This window comes from Pinus tabuliformis, chromosome Q, assembly GCF_031772625.1.
Source record: "Pinus tabuliformis cultivar Carrire ecotype Pingquan chromosome Q, CPIR1, whole genome shotgun sequence".
Classification (NCBI taxonomy): domain Eukaryota; kingdom Viridiplantae; phylum Streptophyta; class Pinopsida; order Pinales; family Pinaceae; genus Pinus; species Pinus tabuliformis.
Genome location: NC_142296.1, coordinates 982,461,147 through 982,483,421, shown reverse-complemented (window position 1 = coordinate 982,483,421; position 22,275 = coordinate 982,461,147). Strand labels below are relative to the sequence as shown.

The 22,275-nt window shown below is 34.3% G+C and overlaps 1 pseudogene; it reads right to left on the bottom strand.

The window, feature by feature from the left end:
- Nucleotides 1-7,086: 7,086 nt before the first annotated feature.
- On the bottom strand, nt 7,087-13,616 carry LOC149222758 (U3 small nucleolar RNA-associated protein 18 homolog; annotated as a pseudogene).
- Between the last annotated feature and the right edge of the window lie 8,659 nt (nt 13,617-22,275).

The following is a 22,275-nucleotide window of genomic DNA, read 5'->3' as shown; positions in this document are numbered from 1 at the left end:
CAAAACCATATTCAGGTCACTTAAGTGACTAGAAGACACTGATAGCAGTGAAGAGATCTTATTATTGGTCGAACTTCAAGAAGGATGTAGCAGAATTTGTAGCTATATGTTTCAACTATCAGCGAGTGAAAGCTGAATGTAAACATCTAGGTGGACTGCTACTGCTGATCGTGATTCCAGAATGGAAATGGGAGGTCATTTCCATGGACTTGATCACAGGGTTGCCAAAGATAGTGAAGCAACATGATTCCATAATGTTCATTGTGGATAGGTTAACAAAGGTTGTAGACTTCATTGCAGTGAAGTCTACATTCTCAGCTAGAGATGTTGCATAGGTATTTATCAAAGATTTGGTTAGACTACACGGTGTCTTGAAGAATATTGTGTCAGTCAAGGATGCGAAGTTCACTTCCAAGTTTTGGAAGGAGTTATTTGCATGTTTGGGCACCGAGATCCATAGACAGATGGATAGATAGAGAGGGTCAACATGATATTAGAGGATATGTTGAGGATTTACGTAATGCATCAGCAGAGGAAGTGGCAAGAGTATCTCCCTTTGTTCAAGTTTGCATACAACAACGATTATCAGGAGCCACTGAGGATGAGTCCTTTTGATGAATTATATGGGCAGAGTTGTAACACTCCCATCAGTTGGTGTGATTCGGTTAGGAGAGTATTGATTGGACCAGATATGTTGGCAGACATGGAATAGGAGATGTAGGTCATCAAGAAGAATCTTAACGCAACACAGGATAGGCAAAAGAGCTATACTGATAGAAACATGTTGTTCGAAGAGTTCCAAGTTGGGGAACAAGTGTACTTGTGCATCAAATTGAAGAAGATCTCCTTACATATTGGATCATGTGCCAAGCTGGCACCACGGTTTTATGGACCCTTCAGTATCACGACGAGGATTGGGCAAGTAGCCTATCGACTTGCACTACCTCCGATAGTGAAAGTCCATGATGTTTTCCATGTCTCATTACTTAAGAAATATGTTAAAGATGTTTCTCATGTGATTGACTGGTTTGTATTGTAGGTCAAACCAGATGGAGAATTCCATCTGGAGCCTCAACGTATATTGCAAAAAAAGGTTCTCATGCTTTGGAACCGAGCAATAGAGCAAGTTAAAGTGCAATGGAAGCACTTTGGGCCCGATGAAGCTACATGGGAGATGGCGGATCAAATGCGGGCTATGTATCCTTCCTTGTTTTCCGGTTGAGGCAAAGCAACTTGATATGGTGGTTTGGTGATTGCTTATGGTGGTTTGGTAGTTGCTTTATGGTGGTTTAGTATTTGCTTATGATGGCTTGGTATATGCTTCATGGTGATTTAGTATTTTCTTTATGTTGGTTTAGTATATGCTTTATGGTGATCAATATATGCTTTATGATGGTTGATATATGCTATATGATGTTTTTGATATATTCTTATATATGATGTTGGTATATGTTTGATATATGTTTTGGTATATGATTTGGCATATGTGTTTGGTATATATAATTTTGATGATGTTGCTATATGTACACCCGTGTATGGATGTAAATACCGTAACGAGTTGTGTTATAAAGCTCCACTATGTGGTATGGGTGTTATGTTATTATGTTATCATGAGGTTATGATGTCATATGAGTTTTTCTTGAGTAGGAATTTCATTATAAATACAAAAATGAGTTGTGTTATAAAGCTCCACTATACAGTATGTTGTCCTGGTGTCACAATGTTATGTCTTGAGTAGATCTTTCATTGTAAATACTGCATCGGGCTGTGCTATAAAGCTCCATAAGGAGTATGTATTCTTTTAGCAGGTTGCTGAGGTATAGGTGTGATTGAACGCTGAGGACAGTGTCCCCCAAGGCAGAAGGTTCTATAATAACCTTAGTGAAAATTCCATGTAATAAATGTTAAAAACAAATAACCACAAATGACTGGGACACTTATTCCAAGCTGAATGTTGGGCAAGCCATCGTACGGGGTGTTCATTTGATTGTTTATGACTAAGGAAATTGGCAAAGGCAAAGGCAAAGACATTTTGGCACATTTATTTATGAAAATAATGGAAATTAGGAGAAAAAGTAGATGAAAGGTCACAAGTTGCATGTGAGGAGGAAAATGAAGGAAAATAATGGAAAATGAAGAAAATAGAGGCCTCATTCATAAAAATGGTTCTAAGGATCAGTGGATAGACTTAGTTCAGTGTAACCTTTTGTCAGTTCAGTGTTGGAACTCTCTCTCATTATTCTCTCTCATACTCTTGGATACTTAGAGATTTCTTGGAGCACTCTTGGAGGGTGTGGTATACTTGGATTCTTGGAGCAAGAAGGAAAAGGAAGAGTAGGAAAGTGCAAGAAGGCATCGACATTAGCAGCTACAACAAATTTTCGTTCAGGTACCAAGTTGCATGTATGGTTTCTTCACTAGTTTTGGCATGCATGGCATAATCATGTGGATTCTTGGTTGTGATATATCATTGGAATGGAGGATGGCCCAGATCAATAGTGGATTGCATAACCTTTCCATTTCCTGGATAACCATGTTGATTGTGGGTTTATTTTCATTGTTTTGTTTTGGTTGGTTCTCATGTTTCCTTAGCTTGGGTTGAATTATTAGTTCCTGGAGCCTTGGTCAAACAAACACTCTAGAGCCCTATAACAACTTGGGTTGAGTTACTAGTCCTAGAGCCTTGGTTGGACCAATGCTCTGAAGCCCTTGGTGGGTTGAGTTTCTAGTCCTATAGCCTTGGCTGGACAAACACTCTGGAGCCCGACGACAGTTATGGGTTGAGTTACTAGTCCTAGAGCCTTGGTTGGAACAAATGCTTTAGTGCCCTAGATGGATGGGATGGACACTGATCTGGTGATGGTTTTTGTGATGTATGACTATGAGGTGGAACCATTGTTTGATGGGTTGAAGTGGATGGCCTATGGAAGCCCTACATGCGTTTTGATTGACGTGTTCTATGATATTCCGCATTCATGCTTGGAATATGGCACGGGGGTGAATGACTGAAGAGAGATTTGGCTCAACCATTCTATGGTTGGGTGGAATGTGGTAGTCCCATCTCCGGTTGGTTCGTTGCATTCATTAATGAGAAATCTATTCCATTAATTCTAATGTGTAAAGGTAATTATGTATTTATGGATTTTATGGATGATATGTTTATTGTATTTATGTTCCTATTATGCTAGTTATATGCACATTTTATGACAACAACTATGGATGGCTGTCAACATGTTTTTACTTGTATGTGAATGGATAATGTGCCTATGACTTAATAAATGATATTGCAGCAAATGGCACGAGGGAATAATGGTTCATAGTGATTCTCAGATAAGTACGAGATCCCTACACTTAATTATATTGTTGTTTTTACTTGTATGTGAATGGATAATGTGCCTATGACTTAATAAATGATGTTGCAGCAAATGGCACGAGGGAATAATGGTTCATAGTGATTCTCAGATAAGTACGAGATCCCTACACTTAATTATATTGTTTACACCTGTAGGTTACATGTCAATGATATGTTTGACGAAATGTATGTCATGGCTAGTACGGATCCAGCCAAGGTCTTGAACAAATACTTTCTTTAGTACTTTCATTTCCATGATACTTTAGTAATTTGAAGAGATGTATCCGTTCTGGGCAGTGTCCTAGGCTTTGAGCCTTAGAAAGTGGCTTAAATCCTAGGGTCGCTGGCACAACACTGACAATTTTGGTCCACAATTGCTAGCAGGTAGGCCCATGAGAGCAACTTTTGGTTGTTGGTTGCCCCCTTTCCCATAGCATGAGAGCGACTATGGCCAAAGATACCTAAAAAAATAGTGGTACCCAAGGAGAGGATGTTTGAGTGGCTGACTTGTCTTCTGAGGGTTCTGTTGATGATGTTGGATGTCTTTATGGTGTGTTTCCATCGGTTCTACTTCCTTAATGTGACTTAGGAGGTCAAATCATATCATAGTAGCCTCTCATCACATGTTTACCGTAGTTGGCCGATTGCTTGGGTAGATGTGGGAGGAGGGTGTTACAAATTCAAAAGCTCCAATATCCATAAGAAGGTACACAAATACTTGAATATAAGGATAATGCATATTAAGTGCCTATACATAACCTAAAGCTAGTTCAAATTTACTCTCAAGAAATGATATTATTTAGACATAGTATTCTAATTGCATAAGATATGCACTATGATTTCGAGATGAGGACATAGATATGAATGCTGAATATATTTAATCATCATTGGGTTAATGCTTCCTCTCTTCCAACAAAACATGTTTCAAAATTCCTAAAGTTCCCTCATTTTCTTTAAAAGTAAACTTTTTATTTTCTGTATTTGGGATTTTTCTAAGCTCCCATCCTCTCAATGTTTTCAGAATAAATATCACAATGCCAATAACTCTAGGAGAGCATCACATTTATGTTGAAATCATAATAAACCATTTCACTTACTATACTTCCCTTACTATCTTTCATATTTAATCAAAAAGAAAAAATGAGTAACGAGGCTTGATAAGATAATTTTATTAATGTCCAACTAGTGACCAAAAAAGTAGGTCAAATGGGCTAATTGGTACATTTCAGTGTAAATACAATGTGGGAGTGCAAAAACAACTCCTAGATGAATAATGGAAGTAAAAGCAGAACTAAGCATATAGCTAGGGACTAAACCTAATTGTACAACAAAATGAAATAAAATAGTATAGAGTTTAAATTAGGAAGATCAAATTTTTGAAATGCAGAATAAAGCAATGAGAAAAAAAATACCTGCAAAAGGAGATTCTTCCGAGGGACAACTTCATCATGTAGTCTAGCAAAGAATTCCCAGGATAATATCTACAAGATCAACCAATATTATCAGCAAGACACAAACACACAACCACAAATATGGAACATAAAGATTGATGAGAAAGCTAAATTAATCACATGGAAATTAATCTTATATATTAAACAATCAAACAAAAATTATATATGAATAAATACCTTCAAAGAACTATTGAATGTGACTCTCAACTTTCCATACCGCACTACCTGCACATTTTCCAGAAGCTGAGAATCAGGAATCTTATATTGTTTTAGAAAAACACCACAACTAGATATATGCATAACTTATATGCAAAGCCTAGAAAAAGCATATTGTGACACTTTTACTTTAGATTTGTTTCAAAACTATTTCATCTTGTGAGGAGATAAAACTCTTGATTGCTTGGCTTAGACAAAATACCCAAAAATTGGGGTAAGTTTTAGTAAAGACCCAAAACAATTTTAGGTTGATGTTTTCTCAATCTTTTGTAGCTTTTTGTGCTGATGTCAAACCATATTCAGATAACATTCACATCTCACTCAACCATATAACAGTAAAAAAAAGCTAGAGCTTTGTCTCTCAACAACCCTAGAGATTGTAAATTGTATGTGTCTTATATGGAAAAATACTTTTGTTATGCACATTAAATTTATGAAATGATATCTTAAGTCTCAAATATAATTGTGCAGGAAGAATCCATAGTAAATGTGAAGCCTTGCATTAGAAATTTACCTTTTTTCATTTAAGGGTCCGCTTAAACCCATTATGAGAACAAAAAAGGTCAAGTGGGTGATGTTGTTGACGACATCCATTTATGGTCATTCTATTTTTAAGCTTATATTGATAGTAATCATCAAACAATAAGAGAGTTTGAATTGAAGTTGAATGCTTACTTGTCATGGCATTCTGGCTCATTAGGGACAAATTATGCAAATCCCTCATAGGCATGATGATATGGACAAGCTTGGTGGTCATGCTAATAGGGCCAACAAAGAAAGAGGTCAGACCAGACCACAAAAGTTATATCAAAACCCACAAGAGTCAATGAAGGGTTCTAAGGTAAAATTTACAATGAAAATATTATACACCTATGTGAGTTGACCATTCTTATTCCACAAGTCAATATTATAACGGTGTACATACATTCTCACAAGAAGCTTAAGAGACATGACTAAGATGGAGACAACATTATTCATCCTTCCATTCTCGAAAATACAATGGAAAAAAACACTATTTGATCTACTTATTTTGTATGACTAAGTGTTCCTTATCTATAGATGGATTGTAGGGCACCTACTTAAATGGTGTACCTAAACTAAAATTAATAGTTGTTGTTCTACCCCTATCCATTCTTTCCTTCTGCTCAATCAAATTTACACTCTTAGTTGCTTTCAATTTAAAAATTCACCATTCAACTTTCATATGTTTTGAGACAATTATAATACTTCCAAGGACCCTTGGCTTCCAAATTAGGTTCATTTTTGGATTTTGATGAATAACAAAGAATATGGATCAAATGAGTAGAGGAAAATATGCAACACTTTAGAGATTGGTCATTTTTTTCTACTGCAATTAGCTTTTGATATTTATGATTATTTTATAGTTTACAAAGGAACACAATGTATAAGACATCCATTTCTGAAGATAGTGGCAAGATATGTCCTTAAGGAAAATAACAACATCCTAAATACTTCTCTCTTAGTTGTTTGACATATTTTCAGTGTCTACGCATTGTGATTTTACTCAAAAGCAAAGAATTCCTTTTCATGGATTTATTCATGAAAGATTACCTCAACTATTAACTTTCGATTTTCCATGCATTTTATTCTATAATTAATTTTTATGAAAGATAATCACTTCAGTGGAAAAGTAAAAGAAAAATAAATTAATAAATTTTAAAGAGCATAGTTAATAAACAAAGTCTACATAGTTGTTTGAATAACACAACCATTGTTTGATGACCTCTTCAATGTATCTTAGAGCATATAATTATTGGTTAATGATACTTAAATCAATTGTTGAATGAGTCTAGTGTTAAGAAGCAAGGTACCACATATGGACCAATCATCAAGTAACAAACCGGTTTCCCATATATAAAAGTGCTACAGTACAAAGATACTAGACTCAACACGGCATAATACAATTGTTTCATCTAGAGTCTCCAAACAACTAGATAGTTATAGATTTGAGTATCATGTTAGAATTAAATGAATGATTAGTGGTTCTGGAAATACTTTCAAGTTTTTAATCTTAAAAAGAAAATTAACCTATTACTTAAGAAAACCTTAGCTGAGAACAAAGGAGAATACATTACTGTCTGACTCAGTGGAAAATATATTACTATCAGGAGAAATGATCAAAACTGAACTGTTAACACAACCCTCATCAGCCCCAATGTGAATGCATTTCCTCACTCGAAGATCCCAGTGATATACCTATCCATCTCCCCATAAACTCAGCAACTCTCTTCCATCATTAGCAAAAGAAAGTGCACGAGATGTTCCATTCATTTTCAAGTTCCCAATCAACTGTTTAGTCTTTCTCAAAACCAACATTATATAGTCATCATTCCCAAGGAATGCAATCATGCTGGAAACTGTTGACACCTCAAATCTCTCCAAACTGCTCTCATCTCCTCCCTATCAGTAAAGCGATTAATCTTGTCTAATGAAGCTTTCGGCACATCAAAATTGTAGAAGAACTTCTTGCATCCTACAACAATGGTCATTGAACCGTGAGGCAAAAATGAAGCCTTGTGAATCAGAAGATCCTCAATAAACACACTGGATTTTGGGGTTCCTTCTCCTGTCAATCTGGAAAAACTTCAACCTCTTATCAAATCTAGCTATGAGAAGCAACTGCCCATTTCGATGGAACCCCATGGACTGTATAACCGCATTCGATGGGTCCTCTGCATTTGCATCCCTTAACATAGAATACTCAATTTGACCAGGTAACAATTGTTGCTTTATTTTTACAACAATCTCGTCATTACTCCTCAATAAATCATACTCAGATCCACCTCCATTTTCAAGTTTTGTATCGGAACCAAAATCGAAGCCAAAACCCTAATTTTTTTTCTATCTATCTAGGTTTTCCCACTTAGTTTTGGGTTTCAATTTGGCATGTTGTGACCTTAACCTATTAATATAAGCAGTTCCTGAAATCAAATCCTTCGATTCTTGAATTTTTAATTTTCTCAAATGGTTTACCTTGGTGATATATACCTTTGTCTCACCTTCTTCTTTAATCTAGACCGGTTCTTTTTCAAAACCCTCTTCAATGTGTAACTTTAAATATTCTTTTTCATATGCATCTACTTGGGATCTCAAGGTTTTTTCTTTGAGCCATGCGATTGCATCATTCTCCTAGGTATTTTCACCTTGAATTCGGTTGAATTCGTTCCCCAATTCCATGGTCAACCGCTAGTAATAAATAGTACCAAAGGGAAGGCTCTCTAGCCTTCTTTGCTCGACCTCGTCCTTCTCCACCTTAGCTTTTTTGACTCTCCTCTTCCTCGTAGTTTTACTAATGACTTTACTCTTCTTCTCCTCGTTCTCATCATATGAATCGCTCTTGTCTATACTCTACATTTCTCTATTGTGCACTCTTAAACATTTGGTTGGTTTTTCTGGTCTTCCTTTACTGATTTTGATTTTATTTTAAGCTACCATTCTAAGATATCATCATCATCCCTTGGGCACTCGACAATGTCCATGCCTGCTCCTTACCTCAATTTCCGTTAATCGCAAACATAGTAGATGCATAGATGAGCATATCCTTGAAAGTGTAGTTTAGGGTTTACATTTACTCAAAAGCTCTGAAAACCTTGTTGATGCCCATTTGTTGGCAATTTCTTAATGATCCATGGGTTGGAGTCGAAACCTGTGGTGGCTTGCTCCAACTGCTATAGATATTAGTTTGTTGCGGAGGAATGAAGAGCTCGCGAGATGAAGTAAAGTTTGTTTTCTTTGCATTTTGTCTAAATTTAAGACAATCACATGATTTGAGTCGGTTTTGCCTTTTTGTCTTAATTTAAGACAATCAAATAATTAGCATGTGTTTAAGACTAAAATAAACTTTTGCCTTAAGTAAACATCTTAAAACGCCCACCCCCCCTTCGTGTAGTAGTATAAGTTTTAAGAAAATCATATTGTCTTACCTGTAATAAGAGGACGAAACTAAAAATTTGGATTAAAATTTCTTTCGTAAAATATTAAAACGTTGGTTAAAACATGGAATGTAGGTTGTCAAAGCAATTTAATACTATGTCAGCACTGAACAGGCGCTATAGTCCGTGAGCTGCCGAAAGGATACAGCATACGAGATACAACTTTAAATAATTACAAATATTATAACTTGGATTCTCAAGTCTTTAGATAACTTTGACATTTTTATATCAAGTATTTAATTATAATTGTCTTTTTAATGGATGAAAGTTCTTCTTTAATGAAGGAGGTTAACTTGGATTTTTTAATTTTTTAATTAGCTTTGACATTTTTATATTAATTATTACAATTGTCTTTTTAATAGAGGAAAGTTCTTCTTTAGTGAAGAAGACAAGTTAGTGTATTTTTTTAATTTCTAATTTATAAGTGATGAAATTCTTTTAGATGCTTGTGTAAGTGATATTTAATCTTCAATATTTTAGTTTTCACAATCATATTTATACTAAAGTAAAAATCTTCAAGGATTAATCATAAAAACTCCTCATCATAAGAGCAATAGTTTTTATTAATTATTGTAAAGAAGAAGAATGATGACTATACTTGTGAGACTTAAAACTTTATATCTAACTTTTTCCAAACAATTTTCTAAGTTATTAACATATATGTCAAAAAATTATATTTAAAAAAAAAAAAAATAATACTTCATTTTTATATTACAATTAATTTTTTTTATAACTTAATGAAAATTATATATATATATATATATATATATATATATATATATATATATAAACCTAAAATAAATTTATAAGATGAAATAAGATATTATTGTTTAAAAAAAAAAAATTATACATAAATATTAAACATGTATTGGGAAAAAAATAGGGTTACAAATAATTATTATTATTTAAGTGAAATATATAATATAATAAAATATTATGTAAAATATTATTTATATATATCTATATATATATATAATTATTGTTTTATATATAAAGATTGGGCACATATTGGGATAAGAATAATGTTACGCGTAATTATAAGTATTTAAATTAAATATAGAGTATAATAAAATATATATATTTAAATTAACTATAGAAATTTACAATATATTTAATTTATATTACTCACTAATCCTTGTCCCATAAACAAGGGGGTCTCATACACCAACTTGGTGTATGGCTTGGCCGTGACCTTAAAAATGGATATATATATATATATATATATATATATATATATATTAGCGTAGTAATATAAGTTAAATATATAGTAAATTTCTATAGTTATAAATTTATAATGGATATTGAGACATACTTTTTGATTAAAAATTTATAAAAAATTATAAAATTTTAAATTTATTTTAAATTCTTATTAATAATTATAAAAGGAAATTAATATATGATCAAACATATATATATATTTAAATAATTATGTAATAAGATAAAACATAGTAAAGCAATAGTAAGCAATAAAAGTCTAATACATCAATTTATGATAAACATCAAAACATTTATTTCATAATACATTTCACATTACTAAAAAATTAGAAAAAAAATCATAAATTTTTTTAATAGCTTTATTATAAATTAATAGTATTATTAAGTATAAAAGAATTCAAATATATGCATATTTAAAAAAAAACATGTAAGAATATTCTTAACTAACCATGAATATTTTTAACCTATAAATAAGCTTTGTTAAAATACCATGTGCCAATACCATGGCTTAATAAACAATATGCCCAAAAAACTATAACTGATTTCATATGAAACTTGCTCATATAACATTTTTTTAATTAATTAATTTAATTAATAGAATAAAAATATCATAACTACTTTTGAGATATACCTAAACATTTGATATTATGACTCTTACTAAAAAAAATTTAGAATATTCCATGGAGGTTAAATTCCTACTATACACCTAATAATTACTAATAATCATTGAATTAAAGTCTGGAAGTCATATTCCAAAATAGACATGTCTATCAATACAATTAGGTGGATAGTAGAGATTTAACCTCCACAAAAGCTCCATGGAATATTGCAGATTCAAAAGTGGTTTTGCCCTTTCTACCATTTTAATTAAATTTATTAAGTAAAAAGAAACTAACTAGCAATTGCACCAGATGTTGCAAACGTCTAGCATATGAAAGAAGAACATAAATGAAAACAATTGTAATATGTTATCTAAATATTGCCTAGTTTAAAACTATTTCCTTTAATCGACAATATAGAAATGTATATGCAATGTCACATAACATCAAAGATAAGAATGTCATTTTTCCCTCCACCACTTATTTTTATTTTTATATTTAAATAAATGTAAAAATAACATGATTCTACATTCAAATTATGCATAACAAAGTTTATGAAAGTCAAATAATCACAATCATTTTACTTTATTGGTATACAAATCCAATTTCTCTTGCAAAAATTCATAACAAAAATAAACCAATAAAAACAAATATAACAAAATTTTGGAAGATGTAAACTTCAGTTCCAATAAATGAACATGGAAAAACTATTAAACATCAGCTCTGTTAGCAATGCCCTATTGCACTTTTGTTGCAAAAAGAGGAGTAAATATGAAAGAGTGAGCATTAAGCTCATATCTTTGTGTGTTTTTGATAAAACCTGGAAGGAGGCCTCTAGTGCAAATGAACAAGTATAGTCATTTGTATTTGACTTAACTGGTTCATGCATCAAGGGAACTCAAGTTCCTTTTTATTATATTTACAAAATATACATATTTGCAATGTAATAAGTAATATGCATACGGAAACAAAGTGCCATCTCCTTATGATATCAATAAGCAAACAAAGTGCCATCTCCTTATGATATCAATAAGCAATTACATTATTATTCGACGAAAAATTCGTTTACTCTTTTGGACTAAGCAATCAATCATACAAAATTGATATGATAAAAGGTTGGATTCCAAGCTAGCCCTCATTAAAATTTTCTTGGGTACATTCAATCTCCAGGCATTTGGCGCCAAATAAAATGTTGTAACTTCAAATATAGGCCCACTCCGATTCATGATAGAGAACACAAGCCAACTCCAATATCTCAATTATAAAATATTTTATTGAGATTAGATGAAAAGGATACCTCCATAGAAATATTGTAGATTTATTCCTTCTCTACCTAAATGCTAAGTCGACTAGTTGATAGTGATAATGGCTCTTGGTCACAAATAGTGAATTGTAGTTGATGGTAAGTATGATAGTGCACTTGATGGAAAAATGGACAATGTGAACTTTGTACAAAAATTCAGAAGGAACAAACACAATATTTTTGCCTATCCCAAAATGAATTAGGGAATTCTGATAGGTAATCATCAATCAACTTTTTATTGTTAAATTTGAGCATCTCCTTTTGACATATTTCTGTATAACAAACATTTTTCCCCATTTTATTTTTGATTTTTAGATGAAAATTTGATCTCCATTTTTCTCATTCTCTTCTTTGCATCTTCCTTTATAAAGGAGTTTCTATTTATTTCTTTAACCTATTTTCATATAAGCCTATTTTCTTTCTTATTAATGGTCATGGAATCTACGAGCCCAAGGAATTATAATCCAAGCATACAATCATTATTTATCTGGTCTACACAATGAAAATAAATATGAATATTTCCAATGCAATGCATGTATTCTAAGATTTCCCAGCATGTATTGACCTTCTAAATGCAAAAACGTTTCGATGTTATTTGTTATTGGGGTGATAACGTGTCTATACCTCTCTCTGACTTTAGAGTAAGAAGCACATATTAACTATGGACTTTGAGTAGCAAGTACCTAAATCGAAAATGATTTAAAAAAACAAACAAAGAAGAAACCAAAAATACAATCAAGCAATTACCGTAATTCCTTGAATTCCTCCTGTAATCCATATAACCTGCACACAAGACAATATATCGAATTGCCTTTAAATTTTGACAAATATGTCAAGAATATAACCACAATCTAAGGAATTCCTAAGAAAACAATGACTCATGAGAATATTTTCATATGCAGAGATCAGTAAATACGATTTCACAGTCAAAGTGCTCGCAATTCTCTTAAGGTGTCTGTTAGCTATACTTGACCTCGACCATGTTGATAAGAATTCCAACTATTTTTCAAAAATTACCACGCCATCTCCTTTAGGAAACTAAATATCAGTAAATGTCATTAAAAATCGATGATACTTTAAAGCAATCTACATCTAATAATCACTTCTAACAACAAGGAGAAACTCTAACATGAAAAAACTTCAAGAATACACTCGGAATAATTTCGGTCAAAATTAATGTCTAAAAATATGTTTCAGAGATCAATGAATGAAATCATTTGCAAAATACTACACCATTCGTTCATGCTCAAGATATGGGGAGTATAGCAAGATGTTACCATGAATTTGACATTAAGAGTTTCAATTTGGCTACACCAAATAACTTATTTGACATAATAATTGGAAAAATGGAGAGAGAAGAAAGTTAATACAAGAAGGGGTTGTTCATATAGTGAATGTTAATTAGCAAATTCTTCTAACCACACAGTCGTTCCCGCGAACTCCACGTTTGGTTCCACCACGGATGGACAAGATGTTAAGCTCCCTCTCCCATTGGCCACCGATAATCTGGAAATCAACTGCAGTCATTTCCTTAAATTACGGAAACCAACTGCAGTTTTTTCCTTCAATTACGGAAACTATCTTCAGTTAATTAATTTCTTGTTGGGAGGTTATGGATTGGTCCATTACTCCCTCTGCAGTTCTCTACCATGATCTGTGGAACACTTGACACATAGCCAACAGAAACTTGATGGAAGTTTGGCTATATATACTTATGTTCGTTCCCACGCTCACTAACTCAATCCCCTTCAGTCTTACACCATCAAGTTAGACTGAGCAGAGCTTGGAAGTGCCATGTGGGTGAGAGAAAAAGTTTGCAGTTTCTGTAAAGTTTCACAACGTCGGCACTGTGGGCAACTTTTTACAAGGATGGGATGGTGCTGCTATTGCTGGAGCTTTGTTATATATTAAGCCAGAGTTTCATCTAGAACACGCGCCAGCGATCGAGGGGCAAAACATATGTAGTTTTATTTTGATTCAAATTCTGCATAGTTTCTTGTAATGCAGTTTTATTTTGATTCAAATTCTTTGTGGTTTACTGTAGTTTAGAACCCTTTTATTTGGCGTGGGATGGGGTTTTGGGTCACGGATGCCTGGGCATAGTTTGATTTCTTGTTTGATATAATGCATGCAACTCAAATTTTGATTAAGGCAAATGTCTTATTCATAGCCGGAGTTTTGTATTATCTCGGTGGTTTTGGAATGGCTGTAACACAAAATATTTATGTGCTCATTATATTTCGGCAATCTGGTTGGTGAATGTGTAAGCCTGTTAAAGAATAAACAATGTCAAAGTACAATGTCAAAGTGTGAGCCAGCATCAATGACCAGAGGTATGATTTCTTGGACATTAAAGTTTTTTCGATTCTTTAAGTATTTATTCCGCATTATAGAATCGTTATTTTGCTTACACAAGATGTAGGGTTGACTCCTCCTAAATATTATAATCTGCCAAAGTCCTCCTAGTTGCTTCCATGCAAAGATCAATCTCTATTGATTTGAGGGAATTCCCTCCTTGTCCTGAATCTTCTCCTTCACATTATCAATAGTATCGAGAGCTCTAAGATTCTAGAAGGAGTGTGATTGTCTTGTCGATCAGGGTTTTCAAAAATATTTGCATTCTGCATGGTGAAGAGCAGATTACTTTTGGATGTTGTAATTAGCAAGAGTGCATCCATCTTCAAGTTTCTTTCTGGCCAAGATCAACCTCTGTTGGTCAGGAAAAAATCCCTCATTGCCTTCGATCTTGGCCTTTATATTGTCAATCGAGTCAAAACTCTTAACTTCCATGGTAATGGTTTTGCTAGTCAGGGTCTTGACAAATATCTACATCCCATCTCTAAGACAGAGGACAAGGTGAAGAGTAGATTCTTTTTGGATGTTTTAGTCGATGAGAGTGCATCCATCCTCCAATTTATTACCGACAAAGATGAGATGTTGTTGTTCGGGTGGAATTCCCTCTATATCCTAAATCTTGGCCTTTACATTGTCCATGGTATTAGAGCTCCACACCTCAAGAGTTATGGTGTTATTGGTCAAGATCTTCACAAATATCTTCATCTTTAATTGAAATCAACAAAACATGCAACCTCGATAATAACAAGTCATATTTAGAAACCCCGATCAACATTTAAAGGCGTAAATTTAAAAAAGAAAAAGAAAAAAAGCCTCCCAAATTTTGAAATCTACACTTGTAGAAGAGATTTTTTTTTAGATTAGAGAAAATTAAATCATTAAAGACCAAAAACATACGAGAAAAATGAATCCTCCTCAGATATAAAGACCCATCAACATACATGCCATAACTTGACAACATCTATATGCCTAAAATAAGGAAGAAAAATGGAGAGAGAACAGGGAAAAGATTTGAAACCAAGATCAAAGATGCGCAAAATACTCGACTGCATGAAAGATGAAGAGATAGAGAAAATTGATACCCGAAGCAAATAAAACGCAAGAAAGTACACTCGATCATGTTTGAAAAGTCAGCCAAAACTAAAAAATACAACGAAGAAGAACATGGGTATAGCCATATTTAAATGTAAGTAGGAGGGAAATAGTATTTTCATAAAGAAACACGTATAGTCATTCCAAATAGTTGTGTATTCTATTCACTGGAGGCAGTTGCCAGAGGTTGAGCACAACATTTTCCACTGACTACGATGATTTAATAACAAAAAATATTTTAATTGTCTAACACATAGGATTGATGACACACAATGAAACATAGTGGCATGGGATTGGAGTTCTTCCCAAAGGAATGTCTTATGACATAACAAGTGTCATATGAAGTGCGTTATGATTTTTGGGCATGTGGTATTGATAAATAATTCTATTAACCAATGATATTGTAACAAATCATGTTTAGAGGTTAAAAATCTCCATAGCAAAATGGGGTGAAATTCCATGGTTAATTTTTTTTTTTAAATGTATATATATGTTTAACTTATATATTAATTATTTTTATCAATAATAAAAATAAAGTTATAATTAAATAATTTATATGATATTTTTTAATTTAGGCAATGTGAGATGTATCATAAAGTAGTTGTTTCGATGCTTATCATGTATGGATGTTTATTCACATTTATGAGTTATTTATTTTATATTGTTATGTTAATTAATATAATGGTAAATGAAACATTAAATTTTTACTATTTATTTATGAATTGATTATATAAAATAATGGTAAAGAAATTATTATAATTAATATTTTATTATTTAATATTTTTTAATAATATAAAAATCATTATCATGGAGGTGAGTAATTCCTTCAATACTAAACATATTATATTTAAAAAAAATATTAATTATAAAAGTAAATTTTCAATATAGTTATAAATAAAAAATTTCAATATCCACTTTTTTAGAAGAAAATAAATGAATGTTGTCATGATTAGAACTAATTCTCATGAGAGCAAAGCAATGGTGATCTTCGAGTGCTTCACTCACTTCTTTTTTAGCATAGAAACCAAAATGTTTATTTTTTTTAATTAATCTATCATCATCATTATCATATATAATCCATCATCATCATCATCACCGTCAACACCTGCCTATAGAGTAACCCATCCTAGAGATGATATTCAACTCATATGTCACCATCATGTCCCCTGTAAGAAGTCCTAATTATACCTTAGACTGTTTGGTGTAGGAGTCCCAACAGTGGGTCGTACAGTAATGCCTTGACCGCGATTTCGCATAAAGGCAAGTAAGATGTCTCTGTTGTTAGCAGGGGTGTGACAATTGTAGCAAGCCAAAGAAGGTGCAAGAGAGGTTCTAACACACGGGGGTTGAGATGAGTGCCCCTTTGGAAACCTATAATAATACACAGCTTGGAAGGGAACACACGAGTGAAGATGCATCACAAGTTGGAAATCAAGTTAGCAAGCAATTCAAAGTGATGGTTAAACCAACAACACATTTTAGAAATATTCATACATACTTATACAAAATAGTGTATGCATGCATGCTTAAGCAAACTAATACATATATCACTTGGAGTAAACCGGATAGCATAGAATAGAATACAACATATGTGTGAAACGTGATGACTCTTGTTATATTAAGAAGTGTAAGTTCTAGTCATACAATACATCCATGTCCAACCACTAGTTCCAATAGTGGAAATGGCATGAAAAAGCCATGCGAGACATCACTAACACTTGGTCCATTATGGTGAGACCAACTATTTTACATCCTTGTGGTGGTGAAGGTGGTGAGCTGATGCCAAGCTTGTTTGTTTGTTATGGTGTGCATGCACCCCATGGTGACATCCTTTTGAAGCGAACTCTTGCCTCCTCTGCATCCGGGTGCATTGGTGCGGCTCCTTCATCCATCTCATCTGCTAGCATGCGCATGGTTTACTTGGTGCAACCAAACTGGCAACACACTAATGCATAGTGTCTGTGTTGATCTTCCAGGGTGTGTTAGTGGTCATGCGCATCAACTGTCAACTACATGCTCAACTCCAGTTGGACTTGCTTCTTGTCTTCACCTTGGTGAGTGTGCTAAATGGGTTGGATCGCATGCATGCACATAATGACATGAATGATCCTGAATTCCCTTGCATGTGATCAATAACATTACTCACCATGTCTGCTCTGTGCCAACTACTGGGATGGATCTTTAACTTGTACGAGTACAATTTCATCCATGAGTGCATGTTATGCCCGCGCTATTCCTATTCCTGTTGCAACTCATTCATTTGTTTGTGTAGCTCATGTTCTTCCTTTAGTTGCTATCTCAACACATGAAACTCCTTCTTTGTTCCATTCTCTGTCATCGCGCGATCATGCTGTGACCTCATAGTTTGAGTCTCCAAAGTTTCTTTCATCATCAATGGATCTGTTTGAGCTTGCAACTTTGTTTCTCCTCTATGATGTCAACAACCTTCCCTTTGCAATCATTACATCCGGTATGTTGCCCTCAACTGATGTTCATGATGCTGAACGCCACGATGCTGCTATCGTCATATCTTGATTTCCTTGTCTCCGAACAACATGATGTCTTTGTGAGTAGGCAAGCTCATAGACACTTGATCAACTACATCCCCAAGTGTGCTATGAAGGGTGTCTTTGACTCTGCTCTCCTAGAAACCATTGTACCTATTCTGCTGAGAGGCAGATGAACAATTGTAATACCTAGAGACATGGCAACATTCATGGTAAGCAATCTATCAGTAGAAAACCAAAATGAACTTGAAAACTGACTTGTAACATACCTGTGTGACTGATCATGAAGGTCGTGCAATTTCTGTCGGGAGGTCGGGATACTGACCGCCAAGACTGTGCAAGGCACAGTTTGAGCTGCTAGGAGGCCGAATAATTGATTGAACTGCGCAATCCACAGTAAAATCTAGTTAATGACTGTTGGAATTGTGCAATACACAATCTCAGTTGGAAATGGTTGTAGGCTCAGTGACTGCATTGCACAATTCTTTGGGCTAGTAGTCATTATCCCTCAGAATTATGCAATGCAAGGCTGTAGGACAGTCACTGGGCACAAATGCATAATTCCTGAGAGGACAAAGCCTCCCTTCTTAGGATTTCACAATGAAGTCTTGGTGAGGCAGAGTCTGGAATAAGGCCGCCCAGACTCGCCGACAGGAAACTGAAAGAGAATGTGAATGCAAATTCATGGTGATATTGAGTGTAAGAATAAGTGAATGATCATGCATGTAAATGGTGAATGGAAGATTCATAAAATGGAACAACATGTATGTGGGTGTGGTGAGTCGTCGAATTGACGACCGTTCATGAAAAACAATTTCATGCATGCAACAACAGTAAGATGTTAATGAAAACTGAAATGGTGCTTGTACAAGCTAGTATCTATCAAACCGACAGCAAGCACTCACTGAAATCAAGCAGACAACATTCATATGAAGCAAAACAAAAAAAGCGCCAGAAATGCAACAGAAGATATGGAAAGCGGGCTTACGCCAAAACAACTGAGTTGAATGTGTCGAGGGCTCCTAGATGCAATGTGGGATGTTAGAGTTACAAGGTTGATGTGAGGAATGAGCCCTGCAGTGTCCGGTTCATGAATTTTGATAAAATTGAGGTTGTGATGCACATGCCACAAATCTAGGGAAAGCGACACTTAGTGGGAGGTTTTTGGAATGATCCTTGCATGTAACTTCCAGCTGCCAAAAATAGATCCCTGAAACAATGGGTTCCTTTGCATACTTCCTTGGGAGAAGAAGCCTATGCATGCAAGTCTATTTTGCTCAGTCCTAGAGGGAACCGGTCAACTCAGCTACACATACAAGAGACTCCTCAACTACTGGGAGAAAATTCGCATTTTTGGTTGGGAGCTGGGCTAGCTGCTCAGAAGATTTGTAAAATTTTTGGGCAGAGCAACTGACTGCTACCCAAATTTGCGTAAATTCTGGGCTGCATCCCAACTGGAAAGGATTACGTGATTTCTTGGGTGAATCTTTCTTAGCAGAGTTGTGCAATTCTGGGGCCCAACATGCTTCTAGTCAGGATTGCACAATTTCTGGAGGGAAGGCTATTTTCCCTCCAGATTTCTGCAAATTCTTGAACGAGCTGCTTAGTTTGTTGTTCGAATAAATCCAGATGAACACCCTGTGAGGGGAATGCATCAAGGTTTGATTAATAGGTTGTCTTTCTGCAAGAAAATCACTAAATCTTATGTACTTGACGAACTAAGACATGCTGCTGTGAAAGGTTGGTAGGGAGGCTCCAATACGAAGCTAAGGAAAAGACTTGGAGGGTGGTTGTAGCTGCTACAATAACATAATAAATTATGTGTTCCTAGAGGTGAACAATCACAATGTATTAAAGAGGTTCACACCTCTAAGGTTGTTGGGTACTTTCTTGTAAGGAAGATAGTGGCCAACTTTTAAAGGTATGTGTATTGGCCAAATATGAAACAACATGTAGCTAGGTTCATAAGAGGATGCATGCTTTATTGTACCAACAAGCCTAGTAATAAGAAATAGGGTCTATATAATCCCTTGCTTACACCCACTCGTCCATGGGAAGTTTACCAACAACTAGGAAGGGACATGACTTCATATTTGTGGTAGTTGACAGGTTAAGCAAGATGTGTGCTTTGAATCCCTGTAAAAAGACCATAAACATGTAATAAGCAGTGAACTTGTTTTTTGGACAGGTTCAGTTGCACTTTGGAATGCCAAGGAGCATTGTTTTAGACATGGACATAATATTTCTTAGTGCATTTTGGACTACATTATGAGAGAAGATGGACATGCAGTTGAAGAAGTCCAAGACATTCCATCCATAGAAAGATGGGAAGACAAAATTATTCAACATGAATTTGGTGCAACTTTCGATGGGTTACAATCATAAGCATCTGAGGACTTGGGTTGAAGATCTAGTATATGTACAACACTCTCATAATAGAATGGTTTGTACTTCTATTGGTAAGTCCCTATTTGAAACTTGCCTTTTTAGCCTCATATTCACATCAAAAATCATTAAGAGCATATTAAGTATTCATTAAGGGAAGTATGAGGGAATAATTCATACTTGTGATATAATGAAAATATGAAATTATTAGTAATGAAAGTAGACTTACTCTAAAATTCTATGTATGACCAAAGATGATGATAATGAGAGAAGTTGGAGATGGATATCACATAAAATCAAAAAATATATTTGTGGAGATATTGTGAATAAGTTGTGGAGAACATTCAACGAATAAGTCGAATTGGAAATTTGTTATGGGAATCTCAAATACGAGGCCTCATGTATTGTATTGGTGTGTATGAGAATGATGTATCATTATTTGTGAATACACAATCAAGGCTTAAATCCTTTTCCTCAAGTTTTATTTGTGTCTGATATTTTATTTTCTTTTGTTTTATATCTTTAATTGGTATCAGAGCTAGGTTGAGAGAATTTGTAATAAACACATTGTGTGCAAAGTGAGTGTTGCATGTCTCGTATCTTGATGAATGTGCCTTATGGAATGTGTGAGAGATTGGATGCTACTATGTAGAGGGTCGATTGTTGTCAGGATCAATTTGAATGTTTAGAAGTCAATGGAGAGAAGTGATGATTTGAGCTCATGCCATCAAAAGCAAGTATAATCATGCCATCAAAAGAAAGGATAGTCGATTTTTGAACCAATTGCTATTTGAATCATAACCCTCCTCCTCTGTCGGTCTCAAGAATAATGTTTTTGTAGAGACTTTGTTTTATGCATTGTCTGATATTCTACCTCTACATTTCTTGTTTCGATGCCCAAAAATCAGTTTTAATGTGTCAAATTGAACATGTGTGGATCTTGTTTGATTCTTCCAAATCGTAGAAGGAATGAGAATGCGCAAAAACATCAAACATTGAAGATTGGATTAACTGTTATCTATTTGTGAAGTGCTCAGATAAAGGACTAAAGTCTCTTATCTATTGCAACTTCAATGCACCGAAGGTTGGATATGCCGTGAACCCTTGCTTTGAGGATACAATTATGTGCGCTTGAGGGAAATCATGTAACAACCTCGGTCAAAATTACATGTAATAAAGTTAATAAAGGAATCATAATAACCAAGGTCATGCGACATGTATTCCAATCTAAGTGTTGGGAAAAACATCCTAGTGTGGGTGTTCATTTAGTATATTATGGCTAAATGAAATGGAAAAGGATTTGGAAAGGAATGAGGCATTAATTGGAAATTTATTTATGGAAATAATGGAAATTATGAGAAAAGGAAGGTGAAAGGTCATAGGTTTCATGTGATGAGGAAAATGAAGGAAAATAATGGAAAGATGAAGAAAATAGAGGCCTCATTAATAAAAAGGCTTATGAGGATCAGTTCACACCTTTTGTCAATTCAGTATTGGAGCTCTCTCTATATTCTCTCTCTCTCTCTCACTCTTGGACACTTGGAGTTTTCTTGGAGAACTTTAGAATTGGATGAAGGAAAACAAAGGAAGGACTAAGAAGGCAGAGGCAAGCAAAGATCAAGCAAGGAAGAGTAGCATCAAGAAATTACAAGGGGATTAATTGTAGGTATCGATTTGAATGTGGGATTTCCTTGCTAGCTTTGGCACGAATGGTACATGCATGTGTATATTTGGTTCTCTTGTTGTCATTGGCATGGTTTTTGCCAGGTGTGATAATGTTCTTCAACCTTGCCTTTTCATTTCTAGATAGCCATGATTTGATGGGTTCTATTTTATTTGGTTAAGCT